This window comes from Arachis stenosperma, chromosome 1 (assembly GCF_014773155.1).
Source record: "Arachis stenosperma cultivar V10309 chromosome 1, arast.V10309.gnm1.PFL2, whole genome shotgun sequence".
NCBI lineage: Eukaryota > Viridiplantae > Streptophyta > Magnoliopsida > Fabales > Fabaceae > Arachis > Arachis stenosperma.
Window position 1 is genome coordinate 14,701,371 of NC_080377.1, and position 12,643 is coordinate 14,714,013.

Sequence of the window (12,643 nt, forward strand, 5' to 3'; positions counted from 1 at the left end):
AATCCTAGGGAGAACGACCCGAAGTTTGAATACTTCGGTTTATAAATTTTAGGGGTTTGTACTTGTGACAAACAAATTTTTGTATGAGAGGATTATTGTTGGTTTAGAGACTATACTTCAATGAGATTTCACTTGTGAAATTCTATACCATCAAAAATCCAATCGTCAGACTGGCAGACTGGGTATAGGGTTTGCGGCGTAAAAGGGGAAGAAGAAAGCTAGGTTATGTGGCTGAGTTGCCCTTTTATAACTAGGTTAAAGGGCAACTTAGTAAAATCACACTCCACTGAACCCTCATTCTTCGGTTCGGTCCGGTTCGGTTCGGTTTTAGCAAAGGCAACCGAAAACTGAAATGAACCGATCGGTTTAGTTCGAAAAAAAACAAAAAAAAAATGGTTTTTTCGATTTTTCAATTGGTTGTTGTAAAATTCGGTTCGGTTCTGGGATAATTTTCGGTCCGGTTCGATAACTTACACCTCTATTAGTTACTAATAAATTTGGCATAAGTAGAAAAAAAATGCTAGAAGAAACAAAATATATTATTTTTAGTAAAAAATTAATTATTAATATTTAAAAGTATAGATTAAAATATATTATTAGATTATTAGACTAAAAAAATTAGAATTATAATTAAAAATAATGATAAAAACAATAAATATTGTTAGCTCTTTAATATTTTTCTAAATAAAAAACAATTTTATAATGCATGAAAAATCATTCTAATATGTCTATACTATTGACTATTGTGACTGTAATATTTTTAAAAATATTACAAAAATATAAAAAAATATAATTTAATGTTAACAATATTTATATATTTATCATAATTATTATAAACATAGACATATTAAAATATATCTTTTATAATAACACGTCTTCTAGAAGGAAGAGATGGTGTGTGTGAATTTCATACTTTATGTCAATCAAGTTATTTCTTATTTAGTGGCATAAATACTTATTTCTTCTGTAAAATCTTTGTTAGTGGTGTGGTATTGTTATTGACAATTTGCGGATTGAAATGTTACTTTTTGAGGTTGAAGCTTTTGTAGGAAATATTTTTGTTTTATAATTATATAATTTTGTCACACTTCTTTAAAGTCATTATTTGGTGCTAAATTTGTCAGTCTTCTAACTAACGGTTACTTTGCTCTTATTTTGTCATAAGTAACATGACAAATTGACAATGCAAAGAGACGCATAAATTACTATGCATAGAGTAGTAACATTTTGCATCTAAATATTTGAATGTTTTTAATTTATTTATTTTATCTATTTTTGTACATCTATAATATAAGGCAACGTAATTATGGACACTGGCATGATTATATATATTTCAAATATTGACCCTCTCTCTCTCTCTCTCTCTCTCTCTCTCTCTCTCTCTCTCTCTCTCTCTCTCTCTCTCTCTCTCTCTCTCTCTCTCTCTCTCTCTCTCTCTCTCTCTCTCTCTCTCTCTCTCTCTCTCTTATTGTCATCATCACCTCCTCCTACATTTGATTTCTTCTCTTTCTTCTTTTTTCTCCTCTTTCATTTGATTTAATTTCTTCTTCTTCTTCTTAGTTAAATATCATACAATTGATTTAACAACAACAAAAACACATCGTTTAATTGTAAATCACACAGAAATTTTTGATAAACGGCACATGAATTTTTTGTGAATAATATCGAAATTTTTTGTGAAGGATATAAGAAATCTTCAAAGGACCACAACTCTAAAACCGACTCACTGAACAAATAAAATACTTTTATATGTATTTTAGATTCAAAAGACACATTAAATTATTGTAAATGACACAAGAATAGCTAAATCTCTTATATATTAGTTTAATACCACACACTTAATTCAATAACAATAAAAACACATTAATTAGTTAGAAATTACTACAAGAAAAGTGCTGAGAACCGTCGGATTTAGTATCGACTTTTACCGGCAGATTTAGCGTCAAATTTTTCGACAGACAGAAGGAGAAATTTGTCGCCAGAAAAGATTACCGTCGGAATAGCTTTTTTCTCGCTAAATCCGATGGTAATTAATGGCATGAAAACGTAACTCACCCGTGCCAATCAGCGGCGGCGAGGTGCTACAACCTCTAAAAGTAAAAATACGTATATAATACAATCGAAGGAAATTGTAACTAGGAGCCTTGAAAGAAAAGGGTACGATCAAAACAAAACCGAAGACACATCGCTCACGAGAAACAGAAAGACAGAAAGCTTATGCAGAAAACCAAGAGACATATATATATATATATATATATATATATATATATATATATATATATATAGTAGAGTTCCAAAAGATAGTTATATAATCAAGATCTAGACTCAACCTATGATGCAAAGACTGGCTAGAATGTATACATATACAGTCCAGCAGTAATCCAACAGACAAAATACAAATTCTAATTCTCTAAAGTCAACCTCTAGGAGGGACAACACATGTTTTTATACAAGATCGAAGAAGGTACACACACACACACACACACACAATATCTTGCGAAGTACATAATATAAACAGCCCCAAAAAGTAGATCCTCACTTCTGAAAGAGTCGTCCAGCACACACAGCGAGGTGCCTCACATCCTGCATCTGAAAAATAATAAATACGTATGGAATGAGAACCGGAGGTTCTAAGTATGGTAAAGGTGCCCACATAGATAATATATATAAGATCCCGGAAAAGCCAAAGGCATTCCTAGAACTCCGACACACATATTCAAACTTAAGATTAATTCTAAACCAGAAATCTTAGTAATCTATCTAAGGGGATTCATGTTCTAGATCTAACCCTAACTAAATACTACACTTTCTGCCTCCTCCAACCCTCCGAATCACCTGTGGAACTACCCTCAACGTCACCTCCACCAGCATGAGGGATCTCTTAGTTGCAAAGACACACAAATCAAACAAGAAAAGCACAGATAGAGGTACAATTACAGCAAATAGGACAAGTAGCAGTTAATTACAGTTAAACAGTTAGGCAAGCCAAAACAAAGCATACTCAAACAAGTCATATAAATGCATATGATGTATGCTTGTCCTACTGGTCATAAGCTCACGTGTCAGTTACTTTGCCAGAATCTGACACACCCAGTAACTAACCCGGATATCATCTCTCTAACATGCCTCCACACTCTTGGGATATAGTGACCGTCACACGCTTGGGATAGAGTGCCCACCACACTCATGTGATATAGTGTCCATCGCATTTCTCGGGATAAAGTGCTCTCACACTCTTGGAATATAGTGCCTGCCACACTCTTAGGATAAAGTGCCTGTGACACTCATGGAATATAGTGTCCGACATACTTTCTAAGGTAAAGTGCTCCTACACTCTTGGGATATAGTGCCCGCCACACTCTTGGGTTATAGTACCCGACACACTTTAGAAACAGAGAGAAATATGATGCAACATAAATGGAACATATTATACATAACCAATCTCACAAGCAAAAACATAACTTAACATAATCATTCTTCAATCCACCTCATCATAGTCACAGTCACTACCTATTAGGAATATAGTGCCCAACACAATCTTGGGATATAGTGTCCGTCATATTTTTCAATTATAATGATTATCCTCATAATCACTTTCAATCATTCTTCTTTCTCATCCCTTACTTAGAGCAAGTAGACAATACCACCACATCTTACCTGGTTTCTCAATTCTTACCCGAAGCACGTGAACAAAACCACTGCATCTTACCCGAAGTCTCAACTTATATCTGGAGCAGGTGGACAACGCCGCTGCCTCTTATCCGGTCACATATATCTCATTCATAATTCATCATCATCATCTCAATCATCACCTTCAACATCTCATCGAATTAATCATTTACTTCTCAAATCTCCACACCCTTACTCTTATTCCGTAGCCTAAAACCTAACTATCAAACCTTAAAATAGAGTTTTTAGAGGTTTGAAAAATCAGAAGAATGGGTGATAGTCCAAAAATTGTAAATTTTCATCAACATAGTGGTTGCGGAGGTTTACAAGCTTGCCAGAAAGGTTAAATAATAAAAATAGAGTTTTAGTGAAAAACAGGACTTCGTGTGTACGCATGGAACTGTGCGTACATACGCACTAGACAACTTTCCCAGCCTGTGCGTACGCATCACGCACAACTTGCGAATCCTCAAGGGTGTGCGTACACACACCCCCTCATGCATATGCACAAGCTCAAACACATTCTTTGGTTTGTGCGTGCGCACCCCAGCGTGCGTACGCACATACACCAGAGTTTCAGGTTTTCTGTAACTTAGCCAAATTCAATTTTCTGTATCCAACTTCTGAAGTCTATAACTTTTTCTACAAAACTTCGATTTTCTCAATCTTTAAATCATTTTAAAGCTCTTAAAATTATCTTTAATTTGAAATCAATTTCATTCAAATCCAAAATTTGAGGCTCAAGTTATGGACCACCAAAATTGGTTAAAAATCAAGTTTTACCAAAAATCTCTAAAACCTTTATATTTCCAAAACCTCAATTCATATACTATTATTTTACATCCAGAACAACTCCAATGCTCCCAAAATCATATTCACCTATTTTATAAACACTTTCCATCATCAATTCATACAATCTCATCAACCCACCTAACAATCTTTAACGCAATTTCAAACATCATTCATCAAAATATCATCAATCACAATTTATTATCATCATCAATCATCACAATCATCATTAACTACAATCAACCTCATTAATAACAATCATCATCACATTTTTATAATAGACTCAACATTTTCCCTAAAAATCACTCAACCTCTAACCACTTCTTTATGTCACTCAATCATTCCATCACATATCAACATACAAACTCTTTTTGTTATTCACCAATCCCATGCATAATTTTTCACCAAACTCAACATTTATATCAACAATTCCTAATCATCATCAACTCATTATATTAACAATTCGAATTCATAATACTACCACCAATGTCATACATACATATACAAATACTCACAATCAACTCATACCGTTCAACCTATCTTAAGGATAACTAACCTAAATTTTCACGCAACATTATATATTAACTATGAGAAATCAAAACCATACCTTGGTCGATTTTTCCTTAGTGCTCAGAACACTTCAAATATCCACCATTTCTCAAGCTCCAAAGCTCCAATTCCTCTCCAATAAAAATTCGGCTTCCAAGGTTCACTCCCAAACATCCAATTTCACCAATTCAATCTCCAATTCAGCATAAATTCAATCTAATATATACAATTTCATACAAAGCCACAATTCAATACCTAAAATTCACAAAATCAAAGTATTCACAAGGGATATGAGTTTCTCACCTTACCCATGAATGATATGGGTGAAGTCCAATAATTATTCACCGCTAGAGTACCTCTAAACCATCAAAATCATAAAATCTCTCAAACATCAAAATTCAAATTTGGGGAAAAGGAAAAATAGATAACTAGGCTCAAAATTTCAAATTTCTTACCAAATTTTTCAGTGAGCTTTGTAGAGAATTCTGAGACGAACGTGTGGCCACTGACGGCTCATCAATTAGAGCTCCAGATTGAAAGTTACGTGGATTTGAAATGTTGGACAAGGGTTTGGGTTTCCCTTCCCAAATTATCGTCCCTCACTCTCCCATTCAGTTTGGAGCATGATGAATGAGATTAAGTGGCTAGATTTTGGTCTTTATATATGGGCCTTGGGTCTAGTTTGGATCCGATCCAACTAGTTCGGTTTGTTGGTCTAATTTTGGGCAAAAATCTTTAAAATTAGTGTCAAAATTTATATTTTAATAATTTTTTCTTTCTAAATTATCAAATTTAATTTTATAATTTTTTAAATAATAAATAATTTATGGGTTAATTATTTACTAATTATCCGGAGTTTACACTCACCACCACGTTAAAGAGACCTTGCAGCTGCTATAATCAAATTTATTGTTAGTATGGTTATTTTATTTTTTTCAGATTATTTCGTGAGTCTAGCATTTTGTTAGGATTTTTGTTAAATAAGTGATTAAATTTGTTTAATGAAGTGTGTGATAGGAGTTGTTGTACTAATTTAATGTAAGTAGAAATTAAATAATGTTAGGGTAGGTTAATAAGTACATTGAGATTAAAAATGTTTGAGCTGTTAGAAGATTTTAGTAAATAATTTTCTTTCAATTGCATTAAACTTATGTCACTTATTTTTGTGATGTCTGTTATTAGTTTGGTGAAATTAGAATTAAGTTTTTAACTAATTGAAATAATGAGTTTTACTTATTCTTTCAAATTAGTTTTTGAATTAGTTTCAAATTGTGAATTTAATAAGTTGTCCTTTTTATTAGAATGGTGCTATTTTCTCTGAGATCAATTGGAGTTTTCTTTTTTTCTCATAGTCTATGTAGTAATATTCCAGGTTAGTTTTTTATCTCTGAATATAATGAATTGTTTAAATTTTATGTTGGACTTACTTTTCCTATGATAGAGTTTTAGGACGAAAGTGGGAGAAGGTCACGTAGTGGAGCCTTCTCAAAACCATTGTTTGCCAGAAAATTGTAGAGTTATAAAGGGTTGCACACTCGTTTAGGATTTGATGTTTTATTGAATGCGTGTATGTTATAATTTATGCTTGAGGTTGTTTTCTCGATGAAAACTCATATTTTTCTCATTCTATTTTCACCTTCATGTTGAGTCACATAGAACAAGAGTTGGAAGAAACGATGAAAGGGAAAAATCCTCATCAAGTAGAACAACATATCCAGTCTTTGCTCCGAAAGGAGTTGCAATGGGTGCGGACAGTAACTACTGCTTAGAGAAAAAGGAAATCGATGTGCTTAACTGTGACCATACTTCACCCAAACTCATGTAAATTTTTTAAGTCTTCGCAAATGTTGCAATTATCAAGATACTAACTTCTTAATCTAATCAAAACTTCTTTATCCTATTCTATTAGGTTATTCTAATAGACAAATCCTGATACCTCAATGAACAATTTTTCACATTGGTTCAGAGAATACGTCAGCGTGTATCTAACTGATATAATAGATTGAAAACTAGTTGCACTTAGTTAGGATCCAATGAATAAGGGCACAAGTTACCTGATATAAAATAATGGATATCGGTTCCATTCTTTACAGTAGTCGATCGGAAAGAAAACAGATAACACCGGAGTTTGGGTTCGTGGAGATTCAAGCTGTGATAATTCTTACTGGTTTGGTATATTGCACAATATAATTCAATTAGAGTATTTTTGTCGTACTACGTAAAGGTGTGAGTGTTTAAATATGAATGGTATGATCCAAGTTCGCGACAAGAAAAACAAAAGCACAAGGACTATGATATCACTGAAGTTAATGTAATCAGGAAATACAGGCACTACGATCCTTTTATTCTACCTCAAAATGCATGGCAGGTGTACTATTTGCCTTATCCGGGTTCATACAAGTTTAGTTGGGTTGTTGTAGTTAAGACTAAGTTAAGAGGCTGCATCGAGTCTGATGGGACAGAGGGTCAGAAACTTACCAGATTGATGACATAACTCCTTTAAAAATGGTGGTTGATACTGGTAATCTGATCACCCTTAGATTGGCTATTATGGATGATGATATCATTGACTTTGGAGTAGATGACGACGTACTACCACCAGAGAACGATGATCTTAAGAAGAAGACAGGGTTGATGGCGACGAAAAAGAGGAAGACGAGTTCGATGATAAAGAAACTATCTTGGAAGCGGAGGATGGTGAACTAGAGGAAGAAGATAATGTATCTAAATAGGGTTAATGTAAATATAGTTCTATCTTTATGTATTTCTTTACTAAACTTTGAGAAGAATGTAATATAATTAGTATTATTTCAGATATTTTAATTACCACATCAGATTTAAAGCACTGCTTCAATTATTAATTATCGGGGTACATTATAAATAGATGAAAAAAATTATTTAAAAGAAAAATAATCTACCGTCAAAATATACGGATGGTAACATCCCAGCTAATTTTCCAAAAAAAAACTTAAAAAAAATATTTTCATTGGCTTTTACCGTCAGATTAATCTGGCGATAAGGGAGTGCGAAGCCGTATGCTTTGGCGCCAATGTTACCTCGAAAAATTTTCAATGGTAAGTTACGTTGCAACAGATTTCATTTTTTTTTATATCCATATTCCGCCACTAAATTCTACGCAAATTATTATCGGATACATAAATTCGACAGTAATTTGTTACCAGTGAGGTTTATTTCATCAGATAAATTTCGACGGTAGATATTGTACTGTCAAATTTTATTCGTTTTTTTACAGTAAATTTGACGAAACTCAACGTTTTTCTTAAATGAATGACACAAAAAGTTTAGGTAAATAAAACAAAAAATATTTAAAGAATCACAAATCCAAAAACTTAACTCGCTCAACTAACAAAATATATTCAAATGTGTTTTGGAACAAAAATACATCAATTTATTACAAATGACATAGGAATAACTAGATCTCTTATATATGAGTTCAATATCACTCAACTAGTTCAATAATAAAAAAAAGTGCATTACTTAGTTAGAAATGACAATACAGTTAAAAATTTTCTATGTCATGGTTAAGGAATTTTGGCATCAAAATTTAAAAATTATAATGTCACGATTAACAAATTTTGGTACTATTTTTTTAATAAATTTTGCACAAATTAAAACTTTATTTTCTCGTTATAATTCTTGTTTCATCCTCTTAATAAAAACAGGTGTCACGATTAAAAAATTGTCAAAATTAGAAACATCTTGTGTTACAGTTAAAAAGTTTTGATGCTACTTTTTTTATAAATTCTGCACAATTCAAAATTCTCTCTCTTTCTCTTTTTCTTTTCATCATCATCTTCTTTTTCTTTTTTTCTTCTTCTTCTCCTTCTTATTTTACTTTCTCATTTTTTTTATTTTATTCTCTTAACACGAATAGCAAAAAAAATATCAAAAAATTATGTAATAACCACCAGAAAAAAGAAGAGAAGGAAAAAAAATAAAGCAACAACAACAATAATTAAAGAATAATGATAAAGAAGAAACACCCGAAGAAAAAAAGTGTGATTAATGCGCATATTGTGTGAGTATTTTTGTTGAATTTTAGCTAACTTAATTGGTAAAAGAGTAAATAGCCATTTTTCTGACCATGAAAGATTTGAATGCTGACAAAATTAAATTAAAACTAAAGTTATACCCATATAAGATAGGTTTCAATCGACAAAAATGACCGATTACTAAATTTTTATTAATAATTTCATAAAGACCCCCTTATCTTCTTTGTTCTCTCTCATATTTGTCACTTCTCAAGCCCAAAAAATTTATTCTTCTTTCCACATAACATATCTCTCCTTTCTCTTCTTCCATAAACTTCACTGACTCTTCTCTTTCTCAAGCTTCTCCCTCTCTCAGTGTTTCTGGCTCTCTTTCTCTTTCCCAGCCTTTTTTCTCTTCTTCTTTTCTTGAATGCTCTGCTGCCGACTGCAAATTCCAAAACGGTGTTAATAGATCTCCTTTGAGCTCAGATGACGACAAAAGTTTTCTCGGCGATAACGTCGAGGACTTCGACACGGAGCCCACCAAGCCCATTTTGGTCTATCCTGATGCTAAACCTTCGAAATTGAAAGATAAACTGCTGATCCAATAAACTTTCTTTGCAGTTTTTAACCCCTGACGACAATAGATCTATTGTCAAGGTAACGCTCGACGATGACGAGCATGCTTATGCTCATGATGATGATGATAAAGATAATAATAATGGGGTTGTTGCTATTGAGGGTTCAGGTAGCAGTGGTGAGAAATTAGGCAATGAGGTGAAGGAGGACAATTTGGGTGGTTATGGAGTTTTGTGATGATTATGGAAGGAAGACGAAGAAGGAAGAGAAAAAAAAAAGGGGTATTTACGAAATTATTAACAAAAATTTAATAATTGATTATTTTTGTAAAAAAAAAAAACTTATTTTTAATGAGTATAACTTTACTTTTAATTTTTATGATTAGTTTTGTTAGTATTTGAATCTTTCATAATTAAAAATAATTATTTATTCTTGACAAAAATTTAGATGTGTATCAAAATCATTTAAAATTACTATGATAAAGAATTAAAATTAATAGTTTCAAGGCTTAATATAATTAATATTAGACTATGAATAATTTTACATTCTTATAATATATAAAATATATACATCTATTTATAAAAATAAAAGGGTACCCAACAACATATTAGTAGGAATAATTAATAAATTTTTTTATGGTGGTTAAATTTTAGATATAAATAAAAAAATAAAATTCACTTTTTTTATCTATACTTTTAAACAATTTAAAAATAAAATAGGCACAAAGAATCCCCTGATTAATAATAGTGCGTAACTATAATCCAAAGTAATTAAACGAATAAAGTAATAGTATATAAGTAGTCGTCCTTACTCTGTAACCGCATGATCCTCGCCTGCCTCTTGTTGCTTTGTTGCGATAAGCCGATAATAACAAACTTCCCCTCCTCTTCCGCACCCTCAAGCCCCCAAACGACGACCACTTCCACACACCACCATCGAATTTTCCGTTACACATATTCTAACCACCGCCACGTGCTACTCATTCATTGGCTCATCCTTAACAACCACCCTCATCATTTCCATTGAACTACCACTTCCTCTTTTCCTTCATTCACTTTCACAAATCACAAACTTCTCTTCCTCCTCCTTCTGCCTCTTGCTAGCTACCTTAAGCTCAGAAAGAAAGAGAGTTAGTCAGTTAGTTAGTTAGTTTTAATGGAGATGGCTGAGGTTGGAGTCGTTAGAACAAGAGCTTCAGCAGCATTGGCCATGGATGTAGCCGTTGCTACTGCTGCAACTTCACCTTCACCTGATGAACCAGCACTCAAGAGAAGAAAGATCAAAAGCGAAGAAGACGAAACAAGCCAAGATCTCATAAAATTCTCAGCATCCTCATTCTCTGACCAGCTTAAGAGTAGCATTGACGGTGAGGAAAGAGTGCCGCGGGAGGCGGCGGCGGAGGAGGAGGAGGAGGAGGAACGGTCCTCCGACGAATCTCCAGCGTCATGTTGTTCGAGCAATAACGGATCCTCCACCTGGCTCCACGAAGAGAGCATCAAATTCTTAGATCTTGAGGTAACTAAATTGAAGAAGCAAAGTTGTTTCAAGTTGAACTAACATTTAGAATTAATTTAATGTAGAGGCACAGATATTTAATTAATTGAAGCTGCGTTTTTCGTCTTGATTTCTTTAAATGCATGTCGTTTTCTTTCTCACGAAATTTGATGTAACGCTTTTTACAGGTTCAGAGCTCCCAGCAGGCTGAAACGTCGGCGTGCTACTGCGAGAACCAAATAAGGTCTCAAATTAGTACTACACTACTACTAACACTAACAGTTCAAATTTGCATGATTATTTGGTTCATTCGAATTTTGAAAAAAAAAAAAAAAGAAAGAAAGAAATTCTCTGTAGCGTATGTCATAGTAATAAATTTATTCCTTCCGTTCAACATTGTAATAAAACTTCAAACTCGAAGATCAGAAGAATATCTCTGAAGAATAAAAATAACATACATTTTTGTCTGTGTGTTCACAGGAGAGAAATGAGCCTCACGAGTGAGCTAGGAATGAATTGGCAAGAAGTGGAATCATCAACGGATAATAATTATAATTATAATAATGATAATAATAATAATAATAAGCGAACAAGAACAACAACAATAGTCAATAATTCCCGCGTTGTTCTATCAACGAAGATGCCAACAGAGTTGGAGCTTGAAGAATTTTTTGCTACCGCAGAGAAAGACATCCAGAAACGATTTTCAGACAAGTAAATCAAATTAATAAGTTCATCTTTTTTTTTTTATCAGTTTTTCTCTCATACAAATTACGCTACTTTTTTTTAACCTATGAAAGTTATTTATTTATTTATTTTTAACAAATATTGTTTTGGTGCTTGCAGGTATAATTTTGATATTGTGAAGGATCTGCCGTTGGAAGGACGCTACGAGTGGATTCAAGTAAAATTAACCCCATAAATGTGCCTAGTTTCTTGTGCCCAATAACATTATTCCGGTTCAATAACGAAATTAATTGTTGTGCTCCAGAGTGAATATTTGTGTAGGAAAAAAAAGTTCCTTCCCAAAATTATTAAGGAAGGAAAATAAAAGTGATATATTTGGATTTGAACATGCCAATTGGCATTTGGCACTTCCCGAAATCATTCTTATAACGTTAATAATCTACTTTAGCTACATTCAAATTTTCATGTCATTGATTCATTTGATCCTATTGTATCTTATCTTTCATGGTCTAAGACTTTCTGTTTGATGTAGAGCTTTTATTTCTTTTTCCCTTTTATGATTAAGAAAAAAGTAGAATTTCAGATATTTCTAGAATACCAGCATTTTAATAATTTTAATGGTTGTCTTAATTATAAAATATATATAATATATATTAATTAAAATTAATGGTTAAAATTTTTAGAACCTATTTCAAGATCATTTGAAAATTTTTCAGAAATTATATATACCCTTCTTGTTGTTAAGCTAGATCCTGTGCCAAGATCTGGAAATTCAATTCCTTTGATAGTTTTAAGCATTGTTTTAAATTGCACTTCACAGTTTGCTCTTAAGGGATCTTTTGCAATTAGATCAAATAATTCATTTTACTATACAATTCTTCACA

The 12,643-nt window shown here is 32.6% G+C and overlaps 1 pseudogene; it reads left to right on the forward strand.

Moving 5' to 3' along the window:
- Positions 1-10,449: 10,449 nt before the first annotated feature.
- On the forward strand, positions 10,450-12,202 carry LOC130944102 (cyclin-dependent kinase inhibitor 7-like; annotated as a pseudogene).
- Positions 12,203-12,643: the final 441 nt, after the last annotated feature.